Here is a 21,639-nt window from a genome sequence, read left to right as displayed (position 1 = left end):
GTTCTCTGCAGGCCTGTCATAACTCAGAGCCCTTGTTTCTTCATGTTCCAGAACTGAATTGTATTTAGCCAGGAAACATTCCCTGTAACATATGGCCTGCCTTAGGGATGATTTGCGGCTCTGATTGCACACCTTTATATTCAACCATGGTTTTTTTATGTTATCTTTTTCAGGCGGTTCACATGTTCAACAGTATTTACCAGAGTGCGTAGGAATAAGAAACTACACCAACGCCACCCAAGGTTCCATAAGTGTTACACAGGTAATGCATGTTTACACCTCGTAATTTCACCTTTATAGAATCTTGGATTACTAATTGCGTGTATTAATTTCATGCGTTAAGCACAGAATTTATGTTTTACAGTCTTTGATTTAAAAGAAGTTGTAAACAAATCTTGGTTAAATGATATAGGAATAATATAATCTACCAGCATATATTAAATAATAAAGGGGAAGGGAAGCGTGCTCCCTAAAGCCTTTACACCCCAATTAACTGTAATTTGCAAAGCCGTAAATCCCCCTGATTCAGAAAACGCCAATATGCACATTTCTCAAATTTCACTATGACCTCTATGAATCGGCACCCTGGGGAACCATAACTCTGGGCCACAATTGTTCGCCAAGCCAAGAAACTATGCAGGTGGCAACAGTGCGTGGTATAAGAACCTTTAACATAACTTATAGCCAGTTACCATCGAGCACGATTGGGGTGCACTGAATCTACCTAATGTGATTACGAACGCCAGACAGAATCACTGCACTTCAGCCTCACGTGTTACCCCAAGGAGTAAGGAGGTGTCATGATTCCTGCCCCTCATGTCCCCAGCCCTCCAACATGTCAGGCTGGAGCCAGGCCACGATCACCTACATGGCCCTCAAGGGCCTCTCCATCCCTCCAAAGACCCACTTGGAGTCAGACTTGGCGCTTGTGGCACCAGACTCACTCATTCCCATAGGATAACATTGGGGATTGGACTTGTAGTGCATTGATGGGGACAAGATGGATGCCCCCCCCCCTATTTCGGTTCCCAGAACTGCATGTGCAGTCTAGTCTTTTGGGTGTGGTTCAGCCCAGAGACTATTTAAGCCACGCCCAGGCTGAGAAACATGCTTTGTGTTTTCTGCACCTGCAGCGTGACACTCGCGTGTTCGGATCGGTCTCCAGTAGGACTGCATCTTTCTTCTGTGCTCAGCTCCTGCAAGAACACCGTTAGGAACAGCCTTACCTTGCGGCGCTTCTGCCCATCATTCATCGCTTATTCTGTTCTGCGGGCATCTTTGGCGGTGTCATTCCTATCCCGGCACGCCGCTTCCTGAGGGAAAAGAACAGAAAAAAGGCATTAGTAAGCATTCAGCAAATCTTCGCTTATTTTTAAAGACTGTACGAGCTTCAAACACTTACCTGAATCCCAGCCACTCTTGGGGAACTCTGTCTCCGGAACGTCTCATCCATCTGCAAGAGGCAAAAGACACTCCAGGTTAGCGTGGAAACATCTAGAGGCGCTGCATACTGCGCTTACTCACCGCATTTCTTCTTCTTAACCGGCATCCACGCTGAAAACGTTGCAGCACCTAAAAGACACAGAAAAAAAACTCTGTTCAATACAAATATGAAAGGGTCGCATCGCGCTCTCACTCACCTTCAGCGCTACTCATCTCATCAGCACGTCACCATCCCCGGACGCCAGCCATCATCTAAGGAAGGAAAGGAACGAAGTTAGAGAACTGTTCAAAAGACTCACTATACTTACCTGTAGGACTCTTGCCAGTGAAGTAACTAGGCAGCAACGAGCCCGCATCAATCTACGCGTCCCTGCGCTGAAAGCAGGACAGAGAGCACACTTTCAAAGAAAACAAGGCCCAGTCTCCAGTCGAGTAGACTCCAGGGAAGGGTTCGGCGTCGTAAGAGGTCAGAACAGGCTGAGTGACGTCCCCGTGGATACCAGGTGAGCGTTACAGGAGGATGGACTAACTGGGTCCATCAAGGAGACTATCAGCCTGATGATACTGAGTCTGTAAAAGAAATGTATTTCTGGTCTGTGACTCTCGGGTTAATGCAATCTTTGTTTTGTATCTTGCAAACACTTGAATGAAGAAGGAGTCCTGTAAAAATATATTTGACATTCGTTAATCCTTTCAGAAATACATTTCATTGCTTCTTATTTTCCAACTCTGTGATGAATTTGGACGGTTCTATGTCATTTCAACGTGGGATGTTTTTTCGTTGGCGTTTTTACTGTGTAAAACATCCCGCGATGAAAGGACATTGTACCATGTGGACATATTTCTACTTAAATGTGTAAGATATTTAAGAGCATGGGATCATAACCCATAAAACACCAGAGCATAATTGTGAGCATAATTGTTAGGCCTCACAAATTCTTAAATCTACCAGTAGAGGTACTTAATTTACCTCCCCGACTGAAGAGAAATGCACTCGACCCCATAGATAGGGGTGATAAATATTTTACCCATGCCCACTTCATATTTGGTGCATTGCTGCCATCAAGAGGCCAGCCAGGTACAGTGAAACGTTTATTTGCCATTTACTGCAAACAAACTTTGTTTGAATTAAATGGCAAATAACGATTTCTGACATCCACATACTCTCCAGCAAGTTGTACTACCTTGTAAATGGTACTCAACTTTCATAGATTCTTCTTGAATATGTGAGTGGGCGAGTAGATTTAGCAATCCCTGTTTGTTACAAAATCTTGGTACAGTTCTGGAGCACTGTCACAAGGAATATATATGTCAGCCCAAGCAAATGTTTGTCAATTACACAGGCTTTTCTGGACTCTTAAGAAAGAATCTAAGGCTGAATGCATCACACCTCCAAGCTGCTACCACTGTGCTACTGTAAAAATGATATTGGACCACACTGTTGTAACATATGTGAATTTCCAGTAATGCAACCATTTTGCTGAAAACCTTGTACAACAAGAACCCAGCCATCCCCATCCTGTTAAGCCTGTCAGCAACCTGTTACACAGTTGACCACAATGTCTTGATGCCTCACCTCCAACGCAACCTCAACATTGGAAGAACTGCCCCCAAATTATTCAAATCCTTCTTGGCGGAAAGCATGTCCTGAGTTAATGAAGTCTGAACTTGTCCCTACCTACCTCCAACTCCTTGCGTAATCCTGCAAAGCTTGGCAACATTGCCCTGGTTATTTAATGCTTAAAAAGCACTCGCTACCCTGCTCGACTAACACCACTTCTCCTCCCAACGTGGCGCAGACGACATTGCTCAAAACCATGTCTAAATTGATAGCCCCTGTGCACTAACAGCATTCTCCTCCTCAACAGTGATAAAACAGAAATCATAACTTTTGGGCAGCCCCCAGCTCACAACCAGAGACCACATATTATTCAACTCATCTATAATCTTTGTACACCAAGTCAACTCCATTTGTGAAAAAGCAAACTTGCAGCTCTGCACGTTAAAAAAAAAAAAAGATCAGAGCACTCCTAGTTATCCTTGGAGAACAGATTTGGTGAACACTCTTAGCACTTCGGCATCTGGACTACTGCAATATCCTGTTGGCAGATACACCAAAAACCTTGTCACTTGGATCCAGACCTTTCAAAAAAGAGCTGCCAGTCTTACCTCAGAAATAAAACATCACAAGTATAATCCACCTGCTCCCAGATCCCTCTATTGGTTCCCTGTGCAACAGAGGATTACCTTAAAAATCCTTTGCCTTTGCCAAAGGGCTTTATACGACTCACCCCAATTAGTATGTCAATAAAACAGCGCCTCGCCATCCCCAGATTCAAGAAGAGCAGAATGGGCAATAGGACCCGGCGCATCAATCCCACGCGATACACTTAATGTGGATTGGCTCGATTCCGAGCCATACCACAGTGTGATCCTGTGTATGTATTTGCATGCATCGCGCGCCGGGTCGAGTGAAGCTTCCTCACTCACCTGTCTATTCATTACTATGGATCAACTGGGCCCAAAATGGCGCCCTGTTGATCTGTAGTAATGAAGCAGCATGCGCATTCTAGTCTTTCTAGAACAAACGCGTACTGCAGCGCCGCATTTTCCAACTGGCAGAACAAAAACTGACTGAAAAACGCCATTAGTATCCCGGGGCTAAAAACCCTGGAATCCTAATGGCAATAAGCCCCTTGCTGGCGGGCCATTCCCGCCTATTGGTAATGTCCCCGGGGCCTCAGTTAAGGCGCTCGCTATGCTCGGCATATGACTATGGGCCCCGGGTGCCTTAACTTAGGCAGTAATGTCTCGGGGCTTATTGCCACACTAAATGAATTGCTGTCATGCGACTCAACCTTTGCCATGATCTCCCTTATCATGTGGGCAATCAAGACTCATCACAGTTTCAGAATAGACTTACTCTCCCAAGCCTATGGTCCAGGGGCCCCTTAGGTGACTATGAACAGCCATGATCTTGAGTCTGCTGCCTGACTCCTGAGCATTCATGGACTGTACCCCCTCCTGTTACCCTGTGACCAAGTACAGCTTGTTCCTGTGGGACCTGCCCGACCAGAGCACTTGCCTGCATGCTAGCCCTCCCTTTTAGAGTAATGTCATGTTGTGGGTTATTCCATGAGGGGCACCTGCTGCATGTGAGTCACATTCGGCATACAGACCCCCACCCACTCACCCTTTTTCTTCACTTCACTTTTTAAAAGCAAATGACATTTTACACAAATGACTGCATTTATTTGATTTTTTTTTTATTTTTTTTTTTTAATCAGCATGTGTATATTATGTCAATTGCAATAAAGTCTATCGGATTCAAAGGAAAACGTCATACTGCTCAACACTTTCCATTTCTCCCCTTCCCTGCGCTCCCCCCTTTCCCTCTCCCGGGCACTTGCACGTTCTCAATGTCACTGGGCCTAGTAATATCGTTGTTTTGTTCTCCCCTGTTCCCCTCCCTTGGCTCGTTGCGCTCTGAAACACTTGTGCATGAGCGCGATACAAATAAAATATCAGTATCGATACTGCTGGTGAGCAAGGGTTGCCCTTATTAGGTGCTGCCCGGGGATCACATTGCAGAGCACAGCTATACTCCCCAAAGGCAACAATTTAAAAATCAGCATCCTTCTTTAAAAAATCAGTTCTGTGGCGTATATTAATGTTATCCTATTGGACCAAGTTGAAAGTTTCAAAAAATGTCCTTCTCTGTGAAGGAGGGGAAAGACCAGGAAACAGGCAAGGATAGGGCACACATAGACAAAAAAAGGCAGAACATGGGTAAGTGGAGCAAAGAGCAATTGGAATGATGGAAGATGTGGGACTGGGAAAGGAGTATGCATCAGCATGGGGAAATAGGCAAGGCGAAGGGTGGGGAGGGGTGCAAGGAAAGCAGAAAGTCTGCAAGAAGATGGACTAAACAACTAGGCATTAGAGCTCAGTCTCAAATAAAAATAGAGGCACGGGTGATTTGAAAGTAGTGTCCCAAAGAAAAGCAAAAAAGAAAACAGTCATCATTTTTTAAAGGTTGTCATAAACAAACGAAAGCACAGTATAGAAAGTCACAGTTATTAAGATAAAAGAAATGAATACAAATGCTTGCAAACAAAAGGAAACCATGGACATTGACAGAGGAAATCAACCTTCCCACTTGGTCTGTACAAAAAGCATGCAATCTTGGTTTCTTTCAGTATGCTTATTCATATATTGTTTTTATGCAAATGCCCTCATCTCTTCATTAGTCTTTCTATAATATTGTGGATTGTCATGATGTCCTTTTTGCCTAATTGAACACTTTTTTAATGTATGCTCTTAGAGTTTGACCACTCTTGTGATTTTTGTGTGTGTAAAATGTAATCAAAATGTAACCACATAAATGGCACATTAGCAAACTTAATAGTAAACTGCATCCTCGGTGGGGACAATACTTCTGGGAAGGTGCTGGGTATTCTGGGAGCAAGAAGAGGAGCGGCTAACGCCGAATTGTGGAGGCATAATGGTGTACTCCATGCCCAGAAACAGCCTGAAGCAGAAGCTGGATCGGCAGTAAGGACAGCCCCCCCCCCCCCCCCCCCAGTCTAAGCCCTCCACCCTGCAGTCATTTGGTATTTGGGGATCTTAAGTGGCTTGGCAGATGAGACATCGATGGAAGTGACAGCCTGTGGCATAACAATGAACATCTATAGCCCAGTGCTTTTGTTGAGAGTGAACTTTAAAAGGTGCATTGCATCCATTATGCTGTGACCACCTGGGACCCTGCATGCCACAACTAGCTGAATCTATTCTGGACCTGTTCTTTGCTTTCCTCGCCTCTCAGAACCCTCCCCTAGTTTCTTCTGGCAGATGGATTTCTGCAGGAGCTCCTTCCCTTATTGCCTGCCCGCCTCGCCTAGCGGTAAATGTGGGCATCACTATCCCCAGTTGCACCTGTGCAGCTTGTACACACCACACTCTGATGCAGGCTGTATGCGCTTAGGGATTAAAGTCGGTGTGTGGGTTTGAGGTGTGTAAACTATGTTTTTGGGTTGAACCTGGGCATCCCATTGGACCTCTGTTGACATGCCTGTTGTGCCTTTAGCATACACACCCACTCTTCTTTTGGGCTGCTGGCTGATCCAGTTGAATGTTTCCTACTTGACACACTGGATTTTGGTATTTTACATTATTTAAATTGAAAAGAGTCGGAGGAGCTAGTTTCCCTGTACTGGCTGCTAAATCGTGGAACTCCCTCCCACTCACCATCAGAATGAAACCGTCTTTCTGGACCTTCAGAGCCAACGTAAAGGGTTGGCTCTTCGATAAGAAACACTAACAGACTAAACACGTACGCACCTGTTCAATTATCCTGCATTACCATTTGTAAATACTATTGGTGTGGTACTGCCACCCAATCTGTAACACTTGGCGTCTCTCCCACATGCTCACTTGTATTTATTCTGTAATTCGACTACCAGTCGACCTGCACGTTTTTGTCTTTATCCTTTTGTATGTCTGTAACCTTCTCTTAAGTCCTTGCTCCCAGTTACCCCAGGGTTCGGTGCGCGTTATAAATAAATAAACTAAACTACATTCTTATTGCTCTGGCCATCCAGCTGCCAATCATGCTTTTATTATTGCCCAATAGTACCAAGAGACCAGAAAATCAACTCATTGGAATTCTGGCTCATCCTCCAGTCAAGCCCATCATTTCCTTTGAGTAGGGTTCACTCTGATTGCAGCTCTAGATAGTAGATACTTCCCCACAGATACATTTACATTGGCTATGAAGCGCAGGGGGTTACACACATTGCAGGACTGTGTGTCCTTGCTACAATGGCAATAGTATCCTTAGCAGGTGTTTGGGAAAAGTTCCTTTTCTGAGATAGAGCACAGCATTGAGATCCAGTACACATGCACTCTGTGGTCACTGCTCACTCAGTGTCAGAGCCAACTCTCAATGTAGCTATGCCATCTATGCCATCCTGAGCGAATTTCTTTTGTGACGCATGCTCCATCTTCACCTGTCACGATTGTCCAGTTGTACTCTGCTTGAAAATGCCTTCCCAGAATTAACAGTGTAGGACGGTCAGTCGTAAGAATTGGGATTATACACCGCCACTCCCTGCTGTGTCAGCTTGTTATGTGTCGTAGTCCGGCATATTGCAAAAACCTGCAGTAGCTCTGGCACGCCTATACCTAGGGCCTCTCTTCCATTGCCAACTCTGGAATCTTGGCACCTAGTGGCAGAGCCAAAAACAATGCCATCTCTGGTTAAATAATATATGCGCCAAGGGGCCCAGAGTGATCTGCTCCTTTTTTCACTTGCTCACTCACGCAGCACACATCCAACCCCCTCTCAGAAATCACTTGGAGATCAGGGAATGTCGGAAAGCCTGCTGAGGATCCAGGAATGAAGGCAGTCAGATCGGGAAACATATTAAAGAACTAAAAGTAACATGTGTCTAACAAATGTAAACGTAATTAGAAAAATAATTCCTGCTCTCCAAAATGGGCTCTTCACAGAGCATCCAGAGATGAGTCATTAGTGGGGAAAGTTCCTTGAAATTGACAAGTTCATTTTCAGTTGGTACAGGCCATTTGCTTGCAGCAGATCAGAAAAAGTGGTCTAAAACACTTCTCTTGCCCACTAATGACAATGCATAGCACAGTGCGTCTAGAGAAGTAGCAATATAAAAGGGGGAGGGTTTCTGACTTGGGAAATCTAATTTCTAGTGTCACCGAAATTATGTATGCGTGTGTATATATATATATATATATGTATGTGTGTGTATCAGACACTGCAGATTAGATTAAAATAAAGTGAAATTAATTTCTGCTATCAGAACTTTTATCAGTTCTTGGACGTACTCTTACCTATATTTTGTCAGCATTGTATCTAAAATAAAATAAAAAGTCAGCCAACTCATCCGATACAAAAAATCTAAAACCCGGGGCCAAAGGATAAACCTCAATTAAATATAAATGTTCAGACTATTTGAGAGTGCCATATCTACAACGTGAGTGACCTACTCATTTTTCAGTATCGTATTCAATGTTTATCCCATTACTATTTTTTTAATTAAGAGAGCTACCCCTGGTTAAGCAAAAGGGTGAAGAATCGGCCGGGTTAATTCATCCCTTTCGGGATTCGAGTTTGATCCCTGTTATCCACGTGTAGGGTGTGCTGGCAATTTAATAATGAGATGGCGGCTTCAGTGCTACTTTGACAGCAGGAAATAACAATGCCAGATTGTTAGGTCATCTGTTATTGATCAATTTGCATTCACGTGTAACCTTCTTCAGATTAGGCTTGCATCTAGCGAGTCGATGTGCAGGATGCTCCAATTATCATCAGTTTGGGGACACATTAAGATCATCACATTACTGCGGATTATGTTCTGTCTGCGTGTTGATTGTTCCAGACTGAATAAGTACCTGGCTGCCTAAAGTGAGATGGGGAGCGCTTGCATAGGCTGGTGGCTGTGGAACGTGTAGTCCTTATCAAAGTCGTTCATCCTAACTATCACTCTACCTCCCTGCGATTCAGTTTCCTTTTCTGCCAAAAAATATCAGCCCTTACAAACAAACCAAAGGTTATGAAATGACTAAAGACCTTGCACAGTGAATCATGCTAGGGCAATCCAGAACCCCACGCAGGCCGACGCCTTGCAACCAGAGGACGCCTACTGAAGCTTTCTCGGAATGGGAGGCAAACCTCTAGCGCTTGTCAGTATCATCTGTTTCCCCATAAGGGCGAGGCTTCCACAGATGTTGGGCTTGGAACACTGCACAAATCTGTGTGACACAATAAATGAGCCATTCCCCCAGGATTGTTCTTCAGGAGCCCATCCCCTCTAGTGAACCAAATACTACACTTCAGACCCTCTATGTCTAGAATCAAGAAGAGTCTGCATGATCACGATTCCTGACTCTCGTAGAGGATACAGAGCAAAAAAGTACTGCTGATGAGACAGACGAGCTGGTTTCAGAAGAGATACATGAATCAGTGGATGAGCAGGCCTCTGTTTGGGAAGGGACAACTTCATGGATATTGTGAACATCACCTTCATATTGGAAAAAGGGCCCAGAAAACGTCATCCTTTGTCCTAAAGTGCTTTCAAGAGCCACTACGGGGGTGATCTGAGGATTGAAAACAGGTAAAGGTTCCACTAGTTGCATCCACTTTACCCTGCAATATGACAGGGTATACGTAACGTAGGCGGAGGATGACATCCAGATAGCATTAAAGGGAGTCAGAAATCAAGCTTCTTTTAGAATGCCGAATGAATTCTCCTGATAGGCCAGAACCCTTGGGGGTATACAGGACCCCAAGGTAGTGCTGCCAGTGATTAAACCCTCCTTTAGTGCCAGTAGTGGATCAGTCCATTCTGCTGGATTCAGACATTTTGAAAAATATGCTGTAGGGTGCAGCAGGCCTTGTGTCCCTTTTAGTGACAGAATCACCCCCAAAATGGTATTGGACATATCTGCTTCTATTCCAAATGGCTTCATCGTGTCGGGCTGCTGGTGTACCGGAGAAGTGCAGAATGCCTCTTTGAGATGAATGAAGGCATTTTGTGTCACGGGTGTTCAATGAAAGGGCACGCCCTTATTGATGTATTGCCTAAGAGGTTACAACACTGAAGTGAATTCCCGGGTGAAATGTCAATAAATGTTGGCAAAGAATAGAATTCATTGGACAGCCATTACTATGCATGCTTGTGACATTCCATACAGCTTGGATGTTATTCTGGTCAATTCGTTCTCTATTGGGTGCAAGTATATAACCCAAAATGTCGACATGTGCTCGAAATGTTCACATCTCAAGCTTGGTGTGCAACAATGATCCCATCACCTTTGAAAGACTTCATGTACATGATGCTGGTGTTCCTGTACATTTTGAGAATATATCAGGATGCCATCTAGATATGCTACCTTTAAATCTCTGCTCCCATCATGGAAGTCTGCAATGACATGTTGAAACGCCACAGGTGTGTTACACAAACCAAATGCATCCCTTTGCATTCGTTATGAGCAAACTTGTTTTAGAAGACCATTTTCCATTCCTCTACTTTCTGGATCAAAGTGTAAATACCCAGGAGATCTAATTTGATGAACCAGTGAGCAGTGCGTACTTGGCCGATGAAGTCCTGTATCAAGGGTAACGGATACTAGTTTTTAACTATGTTGTTCAAATCCTTATAGTCGATGCGAGAGTGAATGTCACAAGTCTTTGTTTTAAGGAAGGAAATCAGCCCCCTTAAAGGGGAGGTGAAATGCTTAATAATGCCTTTCTTCAAAGCATCTTTTAGATAATCTTTCAAGATGGCGTCTTCCTGTGCTGTAAGACAACAATTCTGACTGTCAGTTATTGGCCGATCAGGCACCATGTCCATAGAACAGTTGTTCGAGCGATGAGGCAGTAACTCTTTGGGCCTCATTACACGGTAGGCGGTGGACCAAGGTGCTATTAGCACCTTGGTCCATGCCGGTAAAATACCGGCACCGCCTTGGCGGAAAGGGGATTTACCGCCCCATTCCAAGGTTGGAGGGGCGGTAAATCCCCTTTCCGCCATTGCCCTTCCCCATTCCCATTTCTGCCCCATAGGGCTCTATGGGAATGGGGAAGGCGCTAATTACGGCACCGCAATTTTGCGGTGCCGTAATTAGCTCCGAGGTCCCTTAGCGGGTTGGATATTAACGCCTGCAAGAAGCAGGCGTTAAATCCTCCAACCCGCAAAGGGACCTCGTAGTACGGCGGTAAGGGTTAACGGTCACCGTTGCCATTAACGGTGACCGTTAACCCTTACCGCCGTCCGTGTAATGAGGCCCTTTGTCTCCAAATGGAGGGAAGACTTGTTCGTATTCGTGGTATTAAAGGGTCAGATAATTAACCACCTCCGCTTGGTATCCTGAAGGCCTCAAAGAAGTCATGTTCTGTTGATATTTTTCAGTGTGACAAACCTCCTGACAATACTATGACTCGAGATACCCATGTTGTAAAGTCTAATTGATGAGGGGTTTGTTTTGAGTAAGCCATTGCATACCCAATAGCACCTTCAACTGAAGAGTTTGAATTAAATCCCATCGTATGGACACTTTTTGATCATGCATCCACATCCGCAGGGCCACTGTAGCATGATTAACAGCACCAATTTGGAACAGTGGACAGTCCGCAGAATGTACGGGTTCTGTAGACACCTTCACTAACATGAGTATAACAGGTTGCTGGGCAAAGAACTGAGCCATATTATTACCATATGGGCCAGAGTCCATCATGGCCACAGCCTGAAATGGTTCTCGACTGCACCTGTGATGTACAGGTTTGGAGGAATGCTGCTCATCTGAGGTTCCTTCGAGGAGCTCTAATGGATGGGGTTCATGGTCATTTAAGGACCCCCCTTCTCCTCCAAGCCGCACAGTTTCCTGACTTGGTAAGCACACAGGATCTTACACAGTGACCTCTGTTTCCACAGTCATAGAGAGGTTATTTTGACCTATGTGCTGTCTTTCTTCTGCAGGCAAAGGACATTGTAGCCTTTACAATTCCATGGGTTCAAGCCAACCCGGGTTTGTGGTTGGGCTCAAGTTGACAATGATTCCCTGTACCCTCCTGCAAATGCCGGTCTAATCTGAGGGTAACATCAAGAAGCTCACCCAGCGTGGCAGGTGTGTGTTGTGAATTCTTCAACCACTGAACCTCAGTTACACGTTTCTGAAAGTGTGGGATGTAGGGAATGACACTTGTCTCGGGGTCTATCTCTACCACTTTAGCCTGTGTACTGTAATGCCAGTCAATCATTTTCTAATTGCAGAACTAAATGCAGTGTAATTAAGCAAAATGGGGTCATTAGTACTAAGCAATCGGGTGGCCTCTGCCCTGCATTTCCACCCAAATTCAATATCCGGAATATCACCATGGCCAGATCTGCCAGGAAGCAGGACAACATCACAAGGAAGTGTAAAAGGCACTGGGACTGGAAAAAAAAAATGAATGTTCTTGGATCGCCATGAAAGCAGTTTGGCAAAGGCAGACTAAATGTGGTGTGCTGGTGCGCCAGAATCTGGATGTGGGTTGGGGTAAAGATTGGGTTTAGCGCGAGGGGCGCCAGGATTGACAGTAAAATGTTGTGCACATGCTTGTAGATTTTATACAGAGGTCAGTATGCCCGCGTTTTCTTGCTGCACTACGGCCAGCTTAACTTTGACATCTGCCAACTGTGTTGTCAGCTGGTGTAAGGTGGCATTCAAGCCCATCACCCCAGGGGCCTTAGGAGGCCACGCAAACTGTTTCAAAAGGGGTCACCCGAAATTTCACAGGGAACGATGGTAAGACAATCCAGAGCCCCAGGCACGACCACACCTCACAAACTAAGGACATGTCGGCTAGCTAACGGCTGGAACCTCTGACCTGGGATATTCTGGGAGTGCAAGGCAAACGACTAGCAGCGGGTGAAGGTAAGAAGGCTGGTGAGAGCATCGGCAGTAGCGGGGCTGTAGAAACAAGGGGATCCTATTAGAGACATGTCCTACGGTGCAAAACCACACCCTTTCTCCCAAAGCCCCATGGGAACCTGAAGAACTCGGGCACCTACCTACCTACCTACCTATGCGGGCAGTTCCGTCTGGTGGCAGTGCTGCTGGAAGTGAGGCTGGGCTTCCAGCTGAAGTCCTCTGGTTTGGAGAAGGGATCTCCAGTAAGAAGGGAGAGAGTGCTGCAACTACATGGAAAAGAGAAGCAGAGCCAGAGATGCACAGCTCCCGTCTGCCTCTCCCCAGGTAAAGAGAAGTTAAGGTCCCAATCCTCCAGTAGACAACCTTGGTAGTCCTGATCTGAAGCAAGGCGCAGGATTTCAGCATTCAAGAACAGTCGGGAAGTCTCACGCTGGCCCCCACAGGTTTATCTGGGGACGTGCTTTATCTGGACACGGAGCAAGAAACTGGCACTCAGGGCTTCAGACATGACCTTGTGAATCAGAAATCACCTCACCGAGCCATAATGAAATACCACAAAGGCAGCGGAGGCCAGAAGCAGCCCCGGGGAGGAGAAGAAAGCACCCCCCAAGAATGGTGGCTGCATCTACCAGGTTACCTGCAGTGTGTGGGGCGGAGCGTGCAACAAGCAGAAAGGCGGCCCGGTGGTACCAGGCGGTGGCCACGGATTCCAGAAGCAGCCGCAGAGTCTTGTAGGTGAGCGCGAGGCTGTGGAGCAGATGTTGTGGCGTGGCGCAAGACTGCGGGGCAGGAACACGTGAATTGCAAGGTGCACGTGCTCACTCTCCTGGCCCCTTTGAGGCCACTTACAGGACGCGTCAACCTAGCCTGGGCCGTGAAGCCACTCGCAGGCCTGCCCACCGGGACACTTGAAACCAAATTTAGTGTTAAAAACCGAACTTTTGCTTGTTAACTTGGAACTCACTGCGAAAGGTGCATATAGATCACTTCAATCAAAATGTGTTCATGCAATGAAAAAAAGCAATTTTCTCTCTACCTAGAAGTGGGCATAATTGACCAATTCCGATTCACTTTTAAAGGCACCGTGTTCTGCTTCATTGTGCCATGCAAGAAGTGTTGAAGGCCCGACTAACCGGTCTCGCTCTTTCGTGCCTGACCGCGAGAAATCTGCTTGTCAACACACTGCATCCCAAGGGAAATCCGTTCAAACAACATGGAGGCGTTTAAAAAGAATTTCATATCATCTTTGTTTTTTTTTTTTGTTTTTTTTTTTTCTGTGTCCATATCATCTCTTTGTGAGTATTTGTGTGGTAAACACAAAGCAAAAAGACGCCTGGTGTTGACAACTTTAATACATGGATTGATTTACGGGTTTAACTTCTTCCATTCTAGAATCCATAAGCTTGCAACGCCCTACTCCTCGAGTGTAGACAAGTTCAGCCCTGCAGTTCCTTTTATTCTTTGGGGGTAACGTTGTTTAGAGTGCTTCGATGCCGGGCTACAGCCTATAAGCACAGGGCCAGGCATCGAACCCGTGCTGCTTGGCGTTGTCTTGCTTCGCAGGTCGCCCCTCTGGGCCATCCTTCTGGCCCATGAGAGCGCACCATTGGGCTGGGTGGGCGAGGGGAGAATTGCAGAATGCCTTTTCTCATAGTGTACTTGCCATGTAAGTTCCTTGTAGGATGAATACAGGACACGATTTGTAATATATATATATATTTCTTTACTTACATTGGTGAATATTGGCATTATTTTCCTTTTTGCTGCATTGACAACTGAAACGTGTGCCCAGTTATAATGAGCGCAGCACTCTTTTTGCACCTTTAATCCACAGCACTTTCCTGCCCTTTCAGCCAAGCACATCTGGTGCACAATTACTGTTTCCAAAAAAATCACCAACTGATGAATGGGATGTTTTATGGTCCTTGGAGCCTTTCTGAGTTTCCATGGGGTAGATAAATATTGCTGCAAACTGCAAAATTTGCACCCGGTGACGTCTTGCGCTTTAATGTCGTTTTAAGTACTGTTCAGTGCAATTTATCAGACGTAAAGTGAAATGCGAGGCCTTCACATAAGTGATTGGCTCTGCGGCTGCCCGCCATCTGTGGGGCTAAGGCTTTCCATATGGAAAAAGGCCTGGACAAGTGCACATAAAACGGGGCCGCAATATTGTTTTATATGCTACCAACTAGTATTCCTCCTTCTCATGGAAAGAGTGCATAGTCCATATCTGACACGTAGCCTTGATACCAGAGCAGTTAATAGGAACACTAATGCCATGAAACGGGGAGGCCATCCCTCTTCCTCCATACACCGGGGAGGCCATGCTTGGAACCTTTTTGAACGCATTCTGTCCCTCTTCCTCCATACACCGGGGAGGCCATGCTTGCAACCTTTTTGAACGCGTTCTGTCCCTCTAGGCCATGCTTGCAACCTTTTTGAACGCGTTCTGTCCCTCTAGGCCATGCTTGGAACCTTTTTAAACGCATTCAGCCCCTCTTCCTCCATATACCGGGGAGGCCATGCTTGGAACCTTTTTGAACGCATTCAGCCCCTCTTCCTCCATACACCGGAGAGGCCATGCTTGGAACTTTTTTGAACAGCAGGCATATATTTTTGAAAATGCGAGCCCAGCTCTATCTTGTGACTGCCCGCTCATGGCACCTCAGTACTTTTCTTTCACTACTGTCGGCTTCACGTGTTTTAGCTCATGGTCCCTTTGCCGTGTGTTCTTGGTGCATAAGTGTCACATGTATTGAATCGGTCAGTGCTAACTTTAGGTGTCCAATGAACTCTCACTTTCTATCTTCTTCTAGGACTGGTGGAGCTAAATGAGTTTGGGGCGATCATATAAGTGGCCAAACTAGTACCTAGAACAAGAACTGTACGAGGCTACCAGTGTGACCCCAAACTGTGAGACCAGTCTAGGGGGGGTAAATCCAAGAGGCGACTGGAGACTTCCGGCGTTCTGATCAGAACAACTCAGGAGTACCAAGGTGGAGACCAAACAGAAGAAGAGAACAGAAGGCTGTTAGGAATGAAGAGAAGAAGAGAACTAGAAACTGTGAGCGCCCAGGCAGGGAGTGAAACATAACTGCAATTGCAACGCACCAATCCGCTTGCCAGGTCTCTGCCTGAAGCGGTGGTGCTGCGTGACGCTATTTTGGAAAGGACTAGGTTTCTGCGCAGGCTTCTAATACAACATCCTGGGAACACGAGGCATCAATGCTGAATGGACCATTGGCTCCATAGGGACCATGGTCTGGTCCTTAGCTCGGCAAATGGTCCTCAGGCCCCACCTCAGACCTTCTGTGTAATTTCAGCTTTTTATAAGAGCCCTAAAACGAGAGTGCAAAAGCTGAGCCTGTATCCCGGTTAGCTGGTTTTCTTATCCCTTGCTTGTCAGGGTTGTGATGCTCAAGGGGTGTGGGTCTTCCAGCTCAGAGGATCCTCAACCAGAGCAGCATCTGCTGGTTCCCAGAGCCCTACAAAACCAAAAGCAGTGGTCTTAATGTTCAATAGACTTTTATCCATTCAAAAGGTGTTTCCTCCGCCTAGCTCCGATCCATCTTCCCTAACAACCATGTTTGACAGGCCCAGTGTCTAAGGCAGCAGTCTGCACACTTGGGCTCACCAAATGCTTTGTACTACAACTCCCATCAGTCCTACCCAGAAATTAACTGGTGAGGGATCAAACGCTGTGATACCCATGGGTCTGGGCGTTACACAAATGTAAAAATAAAATAAAATGGGGGCTATGGTCCAGAATGTAACACCCTAGCTCAGCGGTATTCAAGCAAGGGGCTTTTTTTCTTTTTAGATTGGAAGAAATGGGCTGGGACGGCTCACATGGTTGGGCTGAAGCATGAAACTGTCTCTGGCACCAATGAAAAAGTGGCCCACAGTTGTAAATGGATATTCATTCCTTTAGTCACAGACTGTTTCAATAGTACACAAGGGGGTGCTTTGTGTTAAAATGTAAGTACAATTTGATATTTAAAGAATATTTATTCAGCAACCATGGTCAGAATTACTAACTGCATAGTGAAGTAACTCCTCAAACTGGCCCTCTTTGGCCAAAAAGGTGGCCCATTTGGACTGTCCTACACAAGCATTTTACATTTTTGGTACATGCATTGCCCTATAGGCCAGTTCGAGCCTGGCAGCTCATCTATAATGGCAAGAGGGCGCCCACCCAGTGGCCCCCTCACCCATTATGGAGGAGCTAAGGAGCCAGCCCAGTGAAACAGCGAGCACTTCCTCAGCTGCTTTTTCCAGCTGAGGGAGTGCTCCTGGGCTGGCTGAACTGTCAAAGGGAAACACTATTTCCCTTTGACAGGTCAGTTCCCCAGCCCCAGCCACAAATGCTCACTAAGCCATGCAAGGCTGGGGCGTTTTGCTTCGCCAGCATTGCTTAGCTCGTTGGAAATGCTGGTTGGGGTACTGCATGTCTGTATGTGTGAGGGGGAGCACCTGCACCTCCTCGCACATATGGACAGAGCAGCCTGGAGCAGGTCGTTTCAGCACCCATATGCAGGCCAATGCAGAAGCACCAATTGCAAACTGTTTGGCTATTTACCAATTTATTTTAAAGTATTCTCTACAATGCAACATTTTAACCCATTATTTCAAAAATGATTGGTTCGGGCTCCCTCACTGCGCTCGGTTGCTATGGCATTTTTGGGGGAAATAGTTATGCCTCACCACTTAAAAAATTAATCAGCGGCCAATGGCCCTCAGACTATGTTGGGGACGGGATGAGGGGAGCCCAGGCACTGTGGTGGGAGCAGGATGGGCGGGAACCATGGGATAGTGGTGGGGAGAGCCCAGGGTGTATGATGGGGCGGGGAGAGCCCAGGGACTGTGATGGGAGCAGGTGACGACGCGCAATACATACTGTCCATTTGGGATTTCTGGGGGGCCAGGCCTGCCCAAATTTTGCTCAGGGTGGAATTTGTGCACATTTGTGCGAGTGGAAATTGCCACTCATTTGTGTTTTCATCTGTTCTATTATCCTGGTCCCCAAGTCGGATATGGAGGACAGATTGAAGACATATTTACCAATTGTGAGCATTAGCAAAAAAATATTGCTCCCTATTGTTAAGATTAATCTTAGTGCAATCCAGCTGCTAACATTTTTCATTTGTCATATACATTCCTGATGCTCTCCATGGAATCCTGCTTCGGGGTGCAGGAGATGAAAGCTACTTTAGAGGTCACCCGTACACAGGTTTGAGAGCAAGTGGATGTGACGGGACAGAGGTGGCTGTCTTTATTTTGTTTGGTTCAGTGCATTTATGGAGTGCATACTTTATCAGGATTGGGTATCTTGAGTGCTGAGAAGTATAAAACAATGTCAGCAACCAATGCACATATATCGTGAAGTCATTTCTTTAATTCGGATCTGTAAAAACAAGCCATAACACAACATCATCAAAAATTATAAAACAAATCCCGGGTCAGTTAAAAAAAAACAGCACAGTATAAATACAAAAACACTAGACACTGAACACAAAAGATTGTTCAATCACTTCAAAGAGGATTGCAAAGGGTTCCTAATTTGCACATTTGAAAGCGCTAGAAGCGTCTGGACCACATTAAGAGTAACATAAGCAGGTCTTCAGCAATTGAACCAAAACCCGTAAGTGTATTTCTGAAATGTACATCATCCATGGTAGACGCATCATCGCCAAAAGTTATATAATGCATCAGGGTCTAGGTTACCCTCCTTTAACAGGGGAGTCCTGATGCACCCTCTGAAAGGGAGGAAGTTCTAATCTGATACATGGTGGCCCTATTTCCTTGACAATTTTGGCAGGGATCAAATCTTGAGGATAAAAGTTAACTTTTGTCTTGCGAGTGTCGCACGTGCTCTTTTGTCAATGTCACATACGTGGCCTGGGCCTAATGAACGTTTTGAGGCACGTGGTACATTCTGGAGAGGACTGTTACCACTGGATCTCCCTCAAACTGGCCCTGAACTGTATAGAAATGTACAGATTTTACAGCATTAGATTATGAGACGCAAGTAGAAGATCGCGAGGTTGGCAAATTGATGATAATAGTAATAAAAATGATATCATTAATATTGCATGTGATGTTCAATAAACACATGCAGTTGGCAACGTCCATTGGCGTTAATGCACTTTCATCCCTGGGCTCCTATGCGCAACGCGAGTCTACGAACTCAAATGTTTGCAGTAGAGGTATGAGGCGGCCGTGCTTTCTCTTTTTCCAGGCTTGAAAACTGCATGAATGCACCATCTCCAGAGCGTAACAGCTAGCCCCTGGAGCCCCTGAGGTTCCAGCCTGCCGCCCAGGTGTGGATTTGTATTCTTTTTATGATTGTTGCAAGAAATGTAGAGTACGCAATCCGGTTAAAGAGGAGGAAAGGGATATGTGCCTCGCTCATCGGTTTATAGGGCTTGGCCCGTTTCTGCTGGCTCCCGATATGCTGGTGAAGAGCAGCTTGAAGAAGTGGTGGAGCTATGCAGCCGCACCAAGGACTTCAACCTAAAAGTTGCGAAGATTAATGTTGAGCAATTTTTTCTGCATCTTGAGACCATTGTTGTAGCCCAGCAATATGACTGGTGAGGATGTAGCACTTCATTAGAGTGGAGGTCAATACGCCAGGAGACGCCAACCTGACCGGTTTGTTCACACTAGTAAAGGAAGCTGAAATCTTTTTTCCAAGAATGGGCCTCATCCAGAGTTTGCCGATCCTGAAACAACGGTTGCGGTAAACCCGCCGCCACCATTGTTTCCAGACCGGCAAACTACGAGGTCTGCAGGCAGGTGGCGTTACGCCCGCCAGCTCTGACCTGGCAGGAGTAATGCCACCCGCCTGCAGACGGACGCAGAAACACCGGCACCATTGCAGCATGGTGCCAGTGTTTCCACTTCTACATTCCCGATGAATGGGGAATTACAGAATGCCGGCTCCAGAATTACCGGATCACCGGGGCTGTAATGCATTCCAAGTCTGGCGGCAACCTGCTGGTTTTTCCAGTACGGTTACCGCCGGACTTGGAATGGGGCCCGTTGATTTTCTAGCAAGGAAGTCTTTACTGCAAAGGTGCCAGAGGATAGCTCAAGTAAAAGTACATTATTTTGGGTTATCTATGCATGGGGTCCTACAGCAACAGGGTCAAAGAACAGTGATTACAGCAATTTGTCAATAATCCTTTCACTGATGTTTTCCCAATTAGGTAAAGCTCTGTGCTCAGCATAGCAACATCCAACCCAGCATCTTGTGACCTTTAAAACATACTTTCCGTAGGTGAAACCAAGCTGAACCTGCCTTTCTTTTAGATGTAGAAAAACCTCTGAGGTATGGCAGACAATGTATAAACAATGCTACGTTAAGTATGCGAGGAGAAACGATCACACATGAGAGAATGAAGGGAAAGGGAAGTGCAAACATATGATAGGATAGGTTATTTATAACGCGCTCAATACCCAGAGGTTTCTAAGCGCAGACACGGGGGTTAAACTTGTGTTGCTCCGTGTTGTTTTGCTTCCAAGGCGACTACGTTGCCGCTGAGCTATCCTCCCGAGACAACATACACTTGGCTGCTCACTTTCATCTTCCCTAATAAGCTACATATGGTGAAGTGAGGTGTGCAACAACAATCTTGCACATGACCGAAGTATAGGAAGGTCAGAAATCACTAAAGTAACGAGTAGATGGAACAATATTTAGTATATGAATACAATGTATTTAATATACACACAATGGGAATATCAATTTACTTTAGTTAGAGCTGCTACCCATAAGAAAGTGAATTCCACAGAAAGGCCTACCTTAAGGTACAGAGTCTAAATTTCCCTGGTACAAAGAAATTCCATTACACTCCAGATTGACCCACAACTCCCTCTACATCACAGCTTCACAGTGTTTGCTGCACGCTTCGTGTTCCTGCCCGTTGCGGTCCATCATATTCACTGCATCTGGTGTCAATTTGTGTGGGCATGCATCACCGATTGGCATCACTCTGGCTCTACTGCGCATGGACGAATGCATAGATATTTATTTGTTCAAATATTTGCAGTTTGGCTGACCTGATTTTCAGCATGTCTATGGTATGGGTCACCGGCATGCAGAAAATCAAAGAAAACATCTTTGCGATATGTGCCCCTAAAGCGTGTTTTTTGATGAGATATGGAAAACCCAACATAAACACCTTGTTTTTTTTTAGTTTAACATTCTTTTTCCAAATTAACACATTCATGAAACCTTAATGTGTCATGCCTGCTCGGATGTGGCCGGGTCAGCTCTCTGCCAAATTTGGTGAACTTTCATGGATGAGGTCAAATGTCAGAGGGAAATGATTTCTGATTTTACTATTTAAAGCAGAGTTCTATGGCATACATCAACCCGAATCGTCCCATAAAGAGAGGTCCGTGCCCATGAGTATAAACATAACGTAATGGACCCAAGCGCGGGATGGTCCATTGGCCATAGTTCCTCCACAATTGATTTCACATTCTTTCCAACGACAGATGTTAGATAAAGGGGTCTGTAGGCACCCCATGTTGTCATATGCACACTACTTGCACCTTATCCCAGTGATCGGGCACACCTCACATGTGCTCGATAAGCCATTAAATAAATTATAGGCCCTTGGTCAATTCTGCACTTCCCTCCTGTGGCTTTAGTCACATGGTGGGATTTTTTTGCAGAACTTAATGGCATGTGCAGTGACTATTGAAGTCATTTGTGCAAGTGTTTTCTCACGCCTTTCAAGGAAGGGG

At 45.7% G+C, this 21,639-nt stretch overlaps 1 long non-coding RNA gene across 1 annotated transcript in view; it reads left to right on the top strand.

Annotated features, from left to right (window-relative positions):
• LOC138513380 (uncharacterized) overlaps window positions 1-21,639 on the top strand; it is a 228,161-nt gene that overhangs the window by 112,877 nt on the left and 93,645 nt on the right. The window contains exon 2 of the long non-coding RNA XR_011281750.1: window positions 174-262. This is a non-coding gene — a long non-coding RNA (uncharacterized lncRNA). The remainder of the gene's footprint in view (window positions 1-173; window positions 263-21,639) is intronic.

This window comes from Ambystoma mexicanum, chromosome 12, assembly GCF_040938575.1.
Source record: "Ambystoma mexicanum isolate Mex_15411 chromosome 12, UKY_AmexF1_1, whole genome shotgun sequence".
Classification (NCBI taxonomy): Eukaryota; Metazoa; Chordata; class Amphibia; order Caudata; family Ambystomatidae; genus Ambystoma; species Ambystoma mexicanum.
Note: the sequence above shows the minus strand (reverse complement) of the source record. Positions and strands in the feature narration are given on the sequence as shown.